The 15,144-nt window shown below is 46.1% G+C and overlaps 1 protein-coding gene and 1 pseudogene across 1 annotated transcript in view; one reads left to right on the top strand and one right to left on the bottom strand.

Annotated features, from left to right (window-relative positions):
* LOC139311661 (zinc finger protein 208-like) overlaps window positions 1–12,726 on the top strand; it is a 51,097-nt pseudogene extending 38,371 nt beyond the window's left edge.
* The window catches only part of LOC139311676 (uncharacterized), a 396,884-nt gene that overhangs the window by 203,591 nt on the left and 178,149 nt on the right, over window positions 1–15,144 (bottom strand).

Genomic DNA, 15,144 nt, shown 5'->3' with positions numbered 1-15,144 from the left:
TGCTTAGTAGGGCTTTTGGCCCCCCTTAAGCGGTGTTCTTTTTTATACAAAGTCAGCTTATTGCCCCCACAATCCGGGTCCTTTATTTATGTGGATAAAGCTTGTGAGTAGCTAAAGCAACAAACCATCCAGAGATTTTGGTCCTGTCCCTGAACCAGGTAGGGAGAAAGGAAGGAGGGGAGGGAGGAAAAGAGGAGGGGAGAATGGGCTTTGGGGTGTTTGGGCAGCTGATGAAGCTCCTTTCCCTGAAAGGAAAATCCCCCCAGAGACCCCCAAAAGGAGGGAGGAGGGAGGGAGGCCCTGAGAGACCCACAAAAAAGAAGAGACACACTCACAACGCTAACACAATTGGCACTTGGGGCACTTTCGGAGGTTATGAAAAATCACTAGATAAATTAATCAAAGTGGTGAAATTTCTATATTAAATATTATTGGAATGAGAATTGTTTCAGGTATTATGCCAGATGACAAGAAAGTTGTGTTGGTTGTAGGAAAAAATACACTTTAAACGTAGTCCAGAAACAAATTAAATAGCTGGACATTATTATCTCCAAGAAAATAACCATTTTGGTAGTAAAAACATTTCCAAATGCATCTTATGTGGCAGGTTAAAATCTTCCCACGTTGGCAGGGAAGAATTTCAGAGTGAAAGTTAATTCTGCCTCCAGACTGAATCTACAGAGGACAAAATCTCTGTTGGTTCCCCTAAAATATTTAATAATTTCCAGAAGGAGCAAATGCTCCAAGTGGCTTTTCTCTCTTAGGATCTGGAGGTTTTCCTCTTATGGAAGAAACATTTTCGGGGGGGGGGGGGTGGATCAAAGGGATCCCAGATTCCAGACAGGAGGAGAGTTTGGACCCTGGGAATGTTACATGCAAATGCCTAACACTGTGCACCCATGGCAGGGCAAGGGTTAACACTGGCCATCCCACCTAGCTCTTCCCTTGACCCCTCCTCACCTTGACTCCGCCTCCCAGGTATATAAGGTATTGTCCAGGAGTCCAGCTTCATTCCAGATGCTCTCCTGTAAGAGATAAGTAAGATGTAAATAAATGCCTTTTGAATTAAACTTATCCTGTGTTGGAGTTATTGGGCTAGATCCTCGGAAACACGCAACAGGGAAGAAGATTTTGTAAATCTGAGAGGGTAGAATAAATGCGTAAAACCTTCATCCGGGAGGATCCTAATGAGTGAAATGAAAGGGGGATCCTGGCCTCCCCCTCCCAGGGAAGACTCCCCCTTTAGGACTCACCTCTCCGGCCAATCAGGTGCTCCTCTGCCTTGGCTGCCTCGTAGTTCAACAAGCGGTAGTTGTACCGGCAGAAGCCATCCACTTCGGCCTTCTTGTACTGCAGGCGCTGCTTGTCTCTGTTCCACTTGTCCATATAGGGCTGCCCCAACGGAGTGACGGCTACGAACTCCCCACAGTCGCTGTCGAAGTAATAGATCTCCTGCCAGTCGTAGATGCCCCTCTCCAGGTATCTTGTAAATTTATGCGTTTTAATATGGCAGTACACCGCCCTGAGTCCTTCGGGAGAAGGGCGGTATAGAAGTCTAATTATAAATAAATAAATAAATAAATAAATAAACTCTGTCAGCCCTAGAGAGGAAGGCAGACTTACTGAGGGGGGGGGTCTGGAGGGGGGAGGGAAGAAAGGGGGAGGGAAGAAAGGGGGAGGGGAGGGACCTCCTCCATCCTCCCCGGGTGGAAAAAGGCAGGCAGAAGCTCCTCTGGTCCAGCAATCCCATTAACTCTCTGCAGGGAACTTTGGATCTAAATGGACAGGAATTAGGGGGGGAGGGCTGGAAGGAAAGTAACATCCATACCCCCCCCCCACTCAGCCAGGACTTGGGGGTCACACACTCACCCCAATCCGAAGGGAAGCCAGGGAAACTCTCAACTGACAGTCCATGCCGGAAGAGGCAGAGAGGATCTGCAGGGATCCCTCCTAATCCAGCCGGAATGCTCTCCCCAGCCCCCTTCACGGGGGAATTTCCGCACGGATCTCTTGGCTTTACAAGAGAAAATGGCATTTCCCTTCCTTGAAACACGCATCTCTCTTGCTCAGAACGTCTGGACGAAGCGGCTCCATCATTCCTGCCGTTTGTTCTTTCCCAGGGAACTCAACGTTTTGCAGTGTGAGATAAAACGGATTTTACCGGGAGAGGAATCAGTCCTGGGACTCCCAAGTCCTAAGAATCAACCTCTGAGATTAGCTCTGTTCTTCTGAAGGGGAGTTGGAGGAAATATTTTCCCAAAAGAAGAAAATCCATATCCACGGATATGTGTAAGAAGATCTGAGCGGATTTTCCTCCTTGTAAAAGGTTTCAAGATTATTTAGGAAGGATGGACAGTATATCAAACCAAACAATGAATTTATAATTTATAGAACAACCTGGAGTTTTAATAGAAATCCTGGTGACTTCGGTGATCCTATATCCTCCACTATAGGATTACAGCCTTTTAACCATCACAGTCTGGAAATCTCCTCCCCCCAAACTATCCCAAAAGGAGACCTTCTGTTTCTTCTACTCTTCGTTCACTACATCCATAGATAACATTTTTTCTAGTCTTTGGGAGATTCCAGTTCTGCTGAGTTACGCAAAAGCATCTTAGACAGATCCTGAATTCCAGATTCTGTTTAAAGAGCTTTGTGGGTCCAGAGGTGGCCTGGGTCCTTTCCAGGGATGGAGGGCTGGAGGGGTCAAACTCCCCCCGGCCCAGCACCAGCCTCAGCAGCCCAGAGCCAGGTCCCCCCCAGCAGCTGAAGGAGGCGGCAGAGTCCGAATCTGCCCCAGAGTTGTGTATCTGACACAACCACTCACACAAAGTCAGATCCAGGCAGCCTCTGTGGGGCCTCCATCCCTCACCTGACCCAGGCAGAACCTCTGGGCCCCTTTCATGCTTTCAACACCCCAAATATTGTGCTCTTCTCCGAGTTCTCTCTGACACACACACACACACACACACACAGAGTTTCTTTCTCCAGCCCCCAACAGCTGCAGAGGCGTTTGGGCTTCGCTTCCCCAGCCTGAAGCGTTGGGCTCCTCTGAAGCGGAACAGAGGAACTGGCCAGGATCCAGCAGGCAACAAGCCACAATTCTTCATCAGGGCAGCTCAGGGACTCTCCTCCTCTGCCCCATGGCTGAGGAGCAGCCCCTTGTTCCTCTGCCCCACCAGAAGTGGCTGAAGGGGCCCTTCCTGACTCCTGAGGAGACCCTGGAGAGCCCAGGAAACAAACTGATGGAGGGTTGGAGAAATGTTACTCAAAGGATGCACATTCTCCCCCTTGGGACCCTTTGTGGGGAGACCCTCCCTGCTCTCTGGAAGAGGCTCTGATGGACCACGTCGGACCACCCCAATGATGCCCTTGAAGTGATGTCCCGGTGCCTGGAGGCCGTGTGGATCTGGATGGGAAGAAACAGGCTCAGGCTCAACCCATCCAAGACCGAGTGGCTGTGGTTTCCGATGTCCTGATATAGTCAGCTGGTGCCATCGCTGACTATTGGGGCGAATCATTGGCCCCCATGGAGAGGGCTCGCAACTTGGGCATCCTCCTGGATTCACGGCTGTCTTTAGAAGAGCATTTGACGGCCATGACCGGGAGGATTTTTCATCAGGTCCGCCTGATTCGCCAGTTGCGTCCGTTTCTAGATCGGGATTCCTTACGCACAGTCACTCATGCCCTCATCACCTCCCGCCTGGACTATTACAATGCTCTCTACATGGGGCTCCCCTTGAGGAGCGCTTGGAGGCTCCAACTGGCGCAGAGTGCAGCTGCGCGGATGGTTATGGGAGTGACGTGGCGTTCCCATGTAACACCTCTTCTGCATGAGCTGCACTGGCTCCCGGTGATCTTCCGGGTGCGCTTCAAGGCTTTGGTTATCACCTTTAGAGCGCTCCATGGCTTAGGACCTGGTTATTTATGGGACCGCCTGCTACCACCAAGAGCCTCCCACCGGCTGGTACGCTCTCATAGAGAGGGGCTCCTCCAGGTGCCGTCGGCCAAACAATGTTGACTGGCAGCCCCCAGGAGGAGAGCCTTCTCTGTGGGGGCACCTACTATCTGGAATGAGCTCCCACTGGAGATACGGAGGATCCTGGATCTGCGCACCTTCCGTCGTGCTCTCAAGACTTTTTTATTCTATCAAGCCTGCCTGGCCTAAATCTTTCCCCTTTAAAATGTAAATTTTAATTTGTTTTTAAAATTATTGGGTGTTTTAAATTTGTCTCGGCCAAATTGTTTAATTCGGTTTTATTCTGTTTTTAAATTTTGTATTTATGTGTTTTATTCTGTGGCTGTTCACCGCCCTGAGTCGTTCGGGAGTAGGGCGGTATATAAATCCAATAAATGAAATGAAATGGAGGAAAGATGGAAGGGAAGAATGGAAAAGGGGGACCAGCATAGTGGGGGAGGGGCTCAGTTGCAGTGCGGCGGGGGGGATACTGTCCAGAGGACCTGGAGGAGGGGGATGTGAAGGGGTCTCCCCAGAGAAAGTCTATCCATGGGGTGGTTAAGCATTGACACCAACTTGACGGCATAAAATCATCATCAAACAACCTGATTATAGGAGTTATCTAGCCCTTTTTCTATCAGTTAAAGCACATTAGTCCTTGACTTATAACAGTTCATTTAGTGACCGTTTAACATTGGGTTGGGTAGCTTCTAATATACTCCCATGACTCCATCCTTCTTTTTCCCTTTTTATATCAACCCAAATGCATGGAAGGTTTTCGTCTTTCTTCTGTTGCATTTCTAGAGTGGTTCGGTTATTTCTTTTATATAAAATACAACACTACCTCCTCCTTTATTAGGTCTGTTTCTTATTTGTTTGCTTCGTATTTTATCTCATTTTACTTTATAGTTTTATTTTGTTTTTTATATTTTATTTTAATATTTTTTATTTGTTTAATATATAAAATATGAAGAAAAACTGAAATTAGGGGAAGGAGAAAGGGAGGGAAAAAGAAAGTCTGAGGTAGAAGGGAAAAAAGAGAAAAAAAAGGCTTTGACTTCTGGCTCTTAGTTGCTCCTGGGAAATTGGTTGTCTACAAATTGCTGGTTCAGTTCCCCTGAGCAATAAACTTATAGATATGAAGCTCTCCAGTCCAAAAGCTGGAGGAGGAAAGGGGACGATGGTGCCAAACTCCCCGTTGTCCTTGAGAGCCTGGGGCTCCTGCTCCGATTGGCTGCTCTGGGTGGAAAGGGGGCGTTCCCCCCTTTTCCCGCCTTTTTCTTCTGTGGCCTGTGGGAGATTTACCTCAGGAGGTTCCAGATTGTTCTTCTGCCATTGGGACCTTTGGGGTTGAGCCTCCTCCAGGTTCTCCCAGGCGGCCTTGCAAGGGGAGGCATTGCCCACAGGAGCCCAACTCTTCCCCGTCTTTGGGACAATTCCTCCCATCACACACCGGCCGAGTCTTCCTGCGGTGGCCCCAAGACCCCTGATGAGGGAGGGGAGGGGAAAAAGAGAGGAGACGCCATTTCCCCCCCTTTGCTTCCCAATGAAGGAGCCTCATTATGAGGTAAAATTTCTGGCCTCTCCAGAGATTTCCAGCTTTTCCTCCATTGCGGAGCTTTTTTCTCTCCCTCCTTCCTCCTCGGTCTCTTTCCAACCATTTTCCCTCATGGAGGCCTCCCTACCCGTCTCCCACCTTCCTCCCCTTCAGGCCGGAATCCGCGGGGTCCCCCAGAGAGCCGCCCGGTCCTCGTCTTCTGATAGCCCGCCCGTTCCTGACAGGATTTGGCCCCTTTTGAGGTCTCCGATCTCCACGGAGCCTTCAGGGAGGCGAGTTCGAATCCTCCGGAGAGGTTTTTCTCCATCTCCACAGACGGTTCCTGGACAGGAAAGAAGAGGAAGATGGAGAAAGAACCGCCTCTAGAGACGCCGAGGCCTCTGTCTGACAGGGAGCCATTGAGAGCAGCCTTTCCTCCTACTCCCAAGCCCATCATCCCCGCCTTCTCCCTTCCCCTCAGACGCTCTCCTCTTTCCCGCCCTTTCTGCCATCCTGGCACTTCACGCCAAATTCACCAGGTGGCGCTCTCCGCCAAGAGAAGGGAACTCCAGGTGTTTCCCCATTGGCCCACTGGAGCCTTGCCTCTCTAGGACACAGCACTCGTTCTCCTTAACCCTTAGTGCTCCATAGGAGGCGGAGAAGCTGCGGGAGAGTCTGGCGGGGGGGACATCCAGACGTGCCCCGGGTGAGGGGGTGGGGCTTTTCCCGAGTCCCATGCTCCCCAGCCGCCCTCTCCCTGCAGGGGGAAGTGGGAAGGCGGCGGGGCTCCGGGGAAGAGCCGAGCGGGGGGAGGGGAGGCCCAGCAGGAGAGGAGAGAGGCCGGGCGAGGAGGAGGCAGGATTTGCACCGGGTCCCATCCTGTCTCCGGAGGGGGAGAGAAGGGGGGCGGCCTCTCCAGCTGCCTCCTTCCCGGCCCTGGAAGGGGCCCTGGGCCTTGGCTGGGATGAGCCGCTTGGGGGTCCGAGCAGGTTGGAGGAAGGTCGTTCAGTGGCTGAATTCCACTTTCTAATTCTTGGCGTTTCTTTTTCTTCCCATCTCAGATACAGAAACTGGAAGCCATTTGTGGTCTTTGCAAGGCAAACTTTCCTCTTGGGGGAAGAAGAAAAAGAGCGGAATCCCTTGCAGGGATCAGTCCTGCAGCACCAGAAAATGGACCCGTGAAGGAAAAGGCATCTGGAGACCCACCAGAGTCCTTGGAGCCATTTGCAGTTGCTCTGCAGGACAGAGAAAGGATGGAGACACAACCTTTTGGAAAGGAGGGAGCCAGAAAAGACTCTTTAGCTGCTCAGCCTGGGAAGGGGGAGAAGCTCTGGACAAGAACCAGGCAGAAGATCCTAGAGGAGGAAACCATCCTCCCTTCACAAGTTCAGCCCTGGACCTCCATCCAATACCAGGAGGCTGAGGGTCCCCGAGGACTTTGCAGCCGACTCCATGGCTTTTGCAGGCGATGGCTGAGACCAGAGAAGAACACCAAAGCCCAGATGCTGGACCTGGTGGTTCTGGAGCAGCTCCTGTTCCTTCTGCCCCCAGAGATGGAGGGCTGGGTGCGGGAGTGTGGAGCAGAGACCAGCTCCCAGGCGGTGGCCCTGGCGGAAGGCTTCCTCCTGATCCAGGCGGAGGAGCAGAAGGAGCAGGTCCAGTTGCAGGTGAGAGACTTTAGGGAGCTCAGAAGGGAATAGAGAATCTGTTTGAATACTTCACCCTCCTTCCCAAACTTCTCTGGCATTCATCACATGTGGCAATTCACCACTTCTTGTATGACGTTGTTCCCTTGTTTTCTCACTCAGCCTCAAGGGCTTTGAGGTTGTGTTCCAAATATAAGAATCCACTTTGTGTCATGTGAGGTACATTCTGCTTCTTTTTTCCTTCCTCCTATTGGAAGTGCTGCACTGTGGAGATCAGAGATCCTGAGGAAAAGAAGAACCCATCAAATCCCCCTCAGGAGCTATTTTTCAGGAGGAGCCCGTGGGAAGATCCAAGTCGGGACACCTCAGGAGGTAATGGAAGATCCTCCAATTTCCCATCTGTCTTAATTTGGCTCTTTCTTCTCTTCTATAGAATACCTCCTCCTGTTTTGTTAATTATGGATTTTGAAATTATTTATTCCTTACAGAGAAACAAAGAATGAAGCTTTCTGGTTTTTATGACAGAGATCAAACAGCGGTTGAACCTCCAAATCAAGTAAGAAAGGGAAAAGATATTAGCTTTCTATTCTCCCTTCAGGAAGTGAAGTGGGTGTGCAGAGGGCTCCCTCCTTCTATTTTCCCCCCACACTTTTTTGGCCTGGGTTATTTTTCTCTTCTTCCACAACAAGGAGAGCAGAATAGCATTTTCAAGTTCCTGTCAGCCAGCATATTCCTCTTGTTATCTTGTTCTGCTAGGTACTTCTCCAGCTTTGAGTTGGCAAGAAGCAATTTTTAAAAAGTCCTTCAAAAGTAAATGTATCACAGTGACAGTAACTGCTACAGACCCTGTTTTTGGGATAATTCTTTGATTCTGAATTGTGCAAGGCTAATGAAAGATAATTAAATACTCACATTGCCACATTACCATTTTTATAAAGCCTCATTTATAACCTGTAATTTTCTCTTCGTTTTCTTCCTTTCAGCCAATGGCTCAGACTACTAGATCAATCAATGATAGACAGAGCGATAGATCAGTTGATCCAGAAGTGGGATTACTTTAGTGAAACACACTGAAAGTTCTAGAGAATCAATGAGCTTGATAAAACTTCCCCAAATATTTCTTCAGTGAAAGCAATTTTCGATTTACCAATTTTCTCACCTAATATTAGGACTTGTGTGACGCGCAGCCATTTAACTTATCTTTGCTTTGAAAACAATGGAACAGAATAACAGAGTTGATAGGAATCTTGGAGGTCTTCTAGTCCAACCCCCTGCTTAGACAGGAAGCCCTATAACATTTCAGATGATTGGCTGTCCAATTTCTTCTTAAAACATCCAGTGTTGGAGCACCCACAATTTCTAGAGACAAGTCATTCCACTGATTAATTGTTCACATTGTCAGGAAATTCCTCTTTGCTTGTAGGTTGGTTCTCTCCTTGAATAGTTTCTATCTATTTCTTCTTGGAACACTGCTATCATGTCACCCCCTAGTCCTTCTTTTTCTTTTCATCAAACCAGACTTACCCAATTCCAGCAACCGTTCTTTATATGTTTTAGTCTCCAGTCCACTAATAATTTTTGTTGCTCTTCTCTGCATTCTTTCTAGAGTCTCAATATCTTTTTTATATCTGTCAACCAAACCTGGATGCAATATTCCAAGTGTGGTCTTCCAAAGACATTATAAAGTGGTACTAGCACTTCATGTCATCTTGATTCTATCCCTTTTAATGCAGCCTATGATTCTGTTTTTTCGGCAACTGTAGCATACTGCTGACTCATGTTTAAGTGGGTGTCCAATAGGACTCCAAGATCCATGTTGCCCTTACTACTGTTGAGCCAGGTATCACCCATTCTATGCCAGTGCATTTGGTTTTTCTTTCCTAAATGTAGAACCTTACATTTCTCAGAGTTGATTTCAACCCTAACCCTAATCTGTCGATCCTTCTATATCTGGAGCTTATCTTGTGGAGTGTTGCTATTCCTGTCAATTTGGTCTTGTCTGCAAATTTGATGAGTTTCCCTTCAACCTCCTTGTCTAAATCATTGATGATGATGAACAGATCTTGTGAATCCTCCTGTTCTGCTCTGTTTTTTCTGTGTTCAGGAGAGTCTTGTGTCCTTCGAGGAGGTGGCTGTGTCTTTCTCTGAGGAGGAATGGTCTCAGCTGGATCCTGACCAGAAAGCGCTGCATTCGGAAGTCATGCTTGAAAACCATAGGAACGTGGCCTCTCTGGGTAAGAGTTCTCTAGTCCCCAATCAGAGAGTTCAAGAAGACAGATGATAGTTAGTTTTTTTATTAAAAAACCACTAATCAGATATTGTCTCCTGGGAGGGAGAAGGAAAGGATCTTCTTGTGCTCCAAGGAAGGAAAGAGTCAATGTCTCTTTGCTTAGATGCTTTCTGTGCCATTTCTGATCTGTATTTTTCCATTTCTATTTGAACTTATCTGTGGAGGCTGAAAAGAATGAGGTGTGCTTTTATGTGTCCTCTGGATGTCATGTGAGAGGAGTGTTGTTGTCATTTGTCCTCTGAAACCTCCAAAATTGTGTGAGAATAGAACTTTCACACTCAGCCCATGGAAGACCATTCTCCCAATCCAATTCAAGAACAAAGGCTTCATACAATGTCACTCAGAGCATCCTAGGGTATGGCAGTTCACTAAGTGACCATTCCAAGTTACAACCAGCCCTCCCCCAAGTACTTGAGATCCAGTCCCGAAATTATGAGTGTTCCAGCACCACGGCTTACGAATGACAGCAAAACCACTGCAATGTTTGCCCTACCTATTACCCCACCCCACAGGGACTTACCGTATTTTTCAGACTATGAGATACACTCCCCCCCCCCAAAAAAATGTGGGTGGAAATGTCTGTGTGTCTTATGGAGCGAATGTGGGCCTGTTTTTGTCCACCCAAACCCTCTGTGTGTCCTGTTCTTGCCTTCCCCAGCAAGGGGGAAGGCAAAAACGGAACGCACCGAGGCCAAAAACTATATTTTTTCTTGTTTTCCTTCTCTAAATCTAAGTGTATCTTATGGCCACACGTGGAATATTGTATCCAGTTTTGGTCGCCACGATGTAAAAAAGATGTTGAGACTTTAAAAATTGCAGAGAAAAGCAACAAAGATGATTAGGGGACTGGAACGGTTGCAAGAACTGGGTATATCTAGTTTAATGAAAATAAGGTCTGGGGGTGACATGATAGCAGTGTTCCAATATCTCAGGCGCTGCCATAAAGAACACAGGCTATTCTCCAAAGCACCTGAGGGTAGGACAAGAAGCAATGGGTGGAAAGTAATCAAGGAGAGAAGCAACTTAGAACTAAGGAGAAATTTCCTGACAGTTAGAACAATTAATCAGTGGAACAACCTGCCTCCAGAAGATGTGAATGCTCCAACACAGGAAGTTTTTATGTTGGTAACCATTTATCTGAAGTGGTGTAGGGTTTCCTGCCTAAGCAGGGGGTTGGACTGGAAGACCTCCAAGGTCCCCTCCAACTCTTGTTATTCCATTCTATTCCTTAACTCAAAACTGAGTGAGATTTGCATATATATACACCATAGATAATTGTAAAGAAAGAGATGTTTTCTAGATATTTTCAAAGCTCATGAATATAAAAATCATCCTGTCTATATCACACCACTGTAGGCATGCAAACATACAAGCTAAAGGAATTTTGGAGAAATTCAGAAGGAAATTCACTTGACTTTCTACTCTTTGATCTTTTTCTCTAACCTTGTTATCATTTTCATTTCCCTTTTGCTTTGAAGATAATAATGGGCAGGAGAATCAAGATTCCTGTGAACTGTTCCAAGTGATCGATGCTAAAAATGGAACGGAGAAGTTTGGAATTCGAATGGAATTAGAAACCCATGATAGAAACCAGTCAAATGATTGGAATCAGGAAAGCTCATCTCCCACCGATGGTCCGATGCAAGACTTTCTTGCCCAACAGGAGAAAATAAGGAAAAAATATATTGGGGAAAGTGTGAAGCCAATCAAAGCTAAATTACAAGTAAATGAACACTATTTAACCCAAAACAAAGGAGACGATGCTATAAGAAGACACAGTGGACAAAATTACAATGGGACATTCATTCTTTCTCTTGGAAATAACTTCCTTACTTCTCAAAAAGCGATTGACACAAAAGAGAAGCCTTATAAATGTTTGGAATGTGGAAAATGTTTTAGAACAAGCGGGCAACTTACTACCCATAAAAGGATCCACACAGGGGAGAAACCATATAAATGCATGGAGTGTGGAAAGACCTTTGCTCATAGTGGTACACTTACTTTCCATAAGATGATCCACACAGGGGAGAAGCCATATAAATGCATGGAGTGTGGAAAGACATTTACTCAGAGCACTGGACTTACAAGACACAAAAAGATCCATTCAGGAGAGAAACCATTTAAATGCACAGAATGTGGAAAGGCCTTTGCTGATAGATGTAGTCTTATTTCCCATGAGATGATCCACACAGGGGAAAAGCCGTATAAATGCACGGAGTGTGGAAAGACCTTTGCTCATAGCAGCACACTTACTATCCATAAAAGAAACCACACAGGGGAGAAACCATTTAAATGCATGGAGTGTGGAAAGACCTTTGCTCAAAGAAGTCATCTTATTTCCCATAAGATGATTCACACAGGAGAGAAGCCATATAAATGCAGAGAGTGTGGAAAGACCTTTGCTCGTAGCAGTACACTTACTTCCCATAAAATGACCCACACACAGGAGAAGCCATATAAATGTGTAGAATGTGGAAAGACCTTTGCTCAGAGCAGTGCACTTACTTCCCATAAGATGAACCACAGAGGGGAAAAGCCATTTAAATGCATGGAGTGTGAAAAGACCTTTGCTCAAAGAGTTGCTCTTATTTCCCATAAGATGATCCACACAGGGGAAAAGCCATACAAATGCATGGAATGTGGAAAGACCTTTGCTCGAAGAGGTAATCTTATTTCCCATAACATGATCCACACAGGGGAGAAGCCATATAAATGCATGGAGTGTGGAAAGACATTTACTCAGAGCAGTGGACTTGGAAGCCACAAAAAGATCCACTCGGGAGAGAAGCTATATAAATGCATGGAGTGGAAAGAGTTTTGCTCAGAATAGTCATCTTACTTCTCATAAAAGGAACCATGCTCAGGAGAAACTATAGCAATAGCAATTCCACTTAGATTGATATACTATTCCACAATGCTTTATCTCTGAGCAGTTTACAAAGTCAGAAAAGTTCCCAGCAATCTGGGTCCTCATTTTAGCGACCTCAGAAGGATGAAAGGCTGAATCAGCTACTAAAAGTAATCTATACGAATTGAAGACGTTTTCAATAAAATGCCAGTTTGAGACTTCAATTTCCACTTATTTAAAAATGCTCCATCCATTTTCTTGCTGAAATATTTCTCCTTATCCAGAATTTGCATTTCTTGCTCACTCACGATTTTCACTTTGTAAAGCCACTGCCTTTTTTTTAGCTATTCCACAAAGATCTTTAATGTTCCCAGATGCATATGGGGCTTATGATAAAAAAAACAACAACCCACATCTGAAATGTTGTTCTTTGAGTGGCAAGCAGATTAGAGCCCAAGTTTTTTTTTAAATTAATATTAATTATTTACAAATAAAAAAACATATATTGTAATTATCAAACAGATATGAATTATATATGGGTAGACAACACGACACATAAAGACAATCACAAAGAAGGACTAACTGGGGGTCATAACGATCCCCCAGATACCTATTCAGTTACATCCCGGTAATTCTTTTTGTTCTGATAACATTGACTATTTTGAATACCAAACGCTATCTAATTATAACTAAGTATATATTTAATACTATATTGTTTACTCTATGTCCTCTTCTTTAGCCATATGTACCAGCGTTCCCAGTTACTGTAGTATATGGATTCTTTTTTCTCTCTTAGGATATACATTAATTTGTCCAATTCGGCACAGTCCAATATCTTATTTATTTAAATTTAAATTAATTAATTAATTTATTTTATTATTTTATTTTATTTTATTTTTATTTTTTTATTTTATATTATATTATTTTTTTTATTTTTTATTATTATTATTTTTTATTTATTTTATATTTTATTTTATTTTATTATTTTATTTTATTTATAAAATTCGTATGCCGCCCTATCTCCAAGGACTTAGGGCGGCTCACAACAATCAACCAAACAACTGTTAAAATCAACAAATATACACAAAAAATATGAAAAGTTGTAAAAATTTTAAAATATACTACCCCATCAGTCCAGGCCGGGGGACATAAATAGCCAGGTTTTCAATTCACGGCGGAAGGTACGAAGGTCAGGGGCCAACCGGAGCCCCAAGGGAAGTTGATTCCAAAGGGTGGGGGTGCTCACAGAGAAAGTTCTACCTCTGGTGGTCGCCAGCTGACATTGTCTAGCTGATGGCACCCTGAGTAGGCCTTCTCTGTGAGAGCGCACTGGGCGATGGGAAGTTGGCGCTATTTGCAGGTGTTCCGACAAATAGTTTGGGCCTAAGCCATGAAGGGCTTTATAGATTAACACCAGCACCTTGAATCTCACCCGGAGGGCAACCGGCAACCAATGCAAGCCGCGCAGGAGAGGTGTAATATGGAAGTATCGGGTCCCTCCCGCGCGACCGCATTCTGTACCAGCTGAAGCCTCCGGGTGGTCTTCATGGGCAGCCCCAGGTAGAGAGCATTGCAGTAGTCGATCCAGGAGGTGACTAGCGCATGAGTGACTGTGTGTAGGGCATCTTGGTCCAAGTATGGGCGCAACTGGCGCACCAGGCGAGCCTGAGCAAATGCCCCCCTGGTCACAGCCATGATATGACCCTCCAAACTCAGCTGTGAATCCAAGAGGACGCCCAAGTTGTGTGCCCTGTCTACAGGGGGCAACACCTCACCCCCAATAGACAGCATTGAAACTTCTCGCTCAGCCCGAGATGCCAGTATCCACAGCCACTCGGTCCTGGCTGGGTTGAGTCAAAGCCTGTTACTCCCCATCCAGATCCGTACCGCTTCCAGGCACCGGGACATCACGTCGAGGGCATCACTGGGCTGGTTCGGGGTGGATATAAAAAGCTGGGTATCATCAGCATACTGATGATACCCCACCCCAAAACCACGGATGATCTCTCCCAGCAGCTTCATGTAAATGTTTTTGTTTTTTTTACATTTGATTTATATGCCGCCCTTCTCCGGAGACTCAGGGCGGCTTACAATGCGTTAAGCAACAGCCTTCATACTTTTGTATATTTTATACAAAGTCAGCTTATTGCCCCCACAATTTGGGTCCTCATTTCACCGACCTTAGAAAGGATGGAAGGCTAAGTCAACCTTGAGCCTGGTGGGATTTGAACTTGCAGCAATTGCAGGCAGCTAATGTATAATAACAGTTAATAACATTGCCTTAGTCTGCTGAGCCACCAGAGCTCCTCAAATGTTGAACAGACCGAGGAGGGAGAGGAAAAGGCTCCACAATGGAGGAAAAGCTGGAAATCTCGGGAGAGGCCAGAAAAGAGCCTTGGTAGTACAGTGGTCTAAGGCACCCTGTTATTAAGCTGGTTATTAAGACCAGCTGCCTGAAATTACTGCAGGTTCGAATCTCGCCAAGGATCAAGGTTGACTCAGCCTTCCATCCTTTCTAAGGTAGGTAAATTGAGGACCCAGTTGTGGGGGCAATAAACTGCCTCCCGGGCAGTTTGGTAACCTAAAAGGACATTTAGTCCCCCCCTCCATGCACACAGAGGAAAGTCCAGCTGAGAATGGTGAAGAGAACAAAGAAAGTGGAGGGTCTCCTCAGGTGACACAAAGGACTCTGCCTGGAGACTGATGATGCTGAAAGCAGGCAGAGTTCCCATTGGTGCTTCACACACACAAAATATTAAGATTCTGCTGTAGGAAGAGCTACTGTACTGGATGACAAGGTGGGGGAGGGGCAGCCCCGCAGCCAATGAGGACAAGTTGGGGGTCACACACAGACACCCCCCAATC

The sequence above is a fragment of the Pituophis catenifer genome, unplaced genomic scaffold, assembly GCF_029215685.1.
Source record: "Pituophis catenifer annectens isolate HBS135680 unplaced genomic scaffold, rPitCat1.0.hap2 SCAF_2, whole genome shotgun sequence".
Classification (NCBI taxonomy): Eukaryota; Metazoa; Chordata; class Lepidosauria; order Squamata; family Colubridae; genus Pituophis; species Pituophis catenifer.
This window is presented reverse-complemented; position numbering and strand designations above follow the sequence as displayed.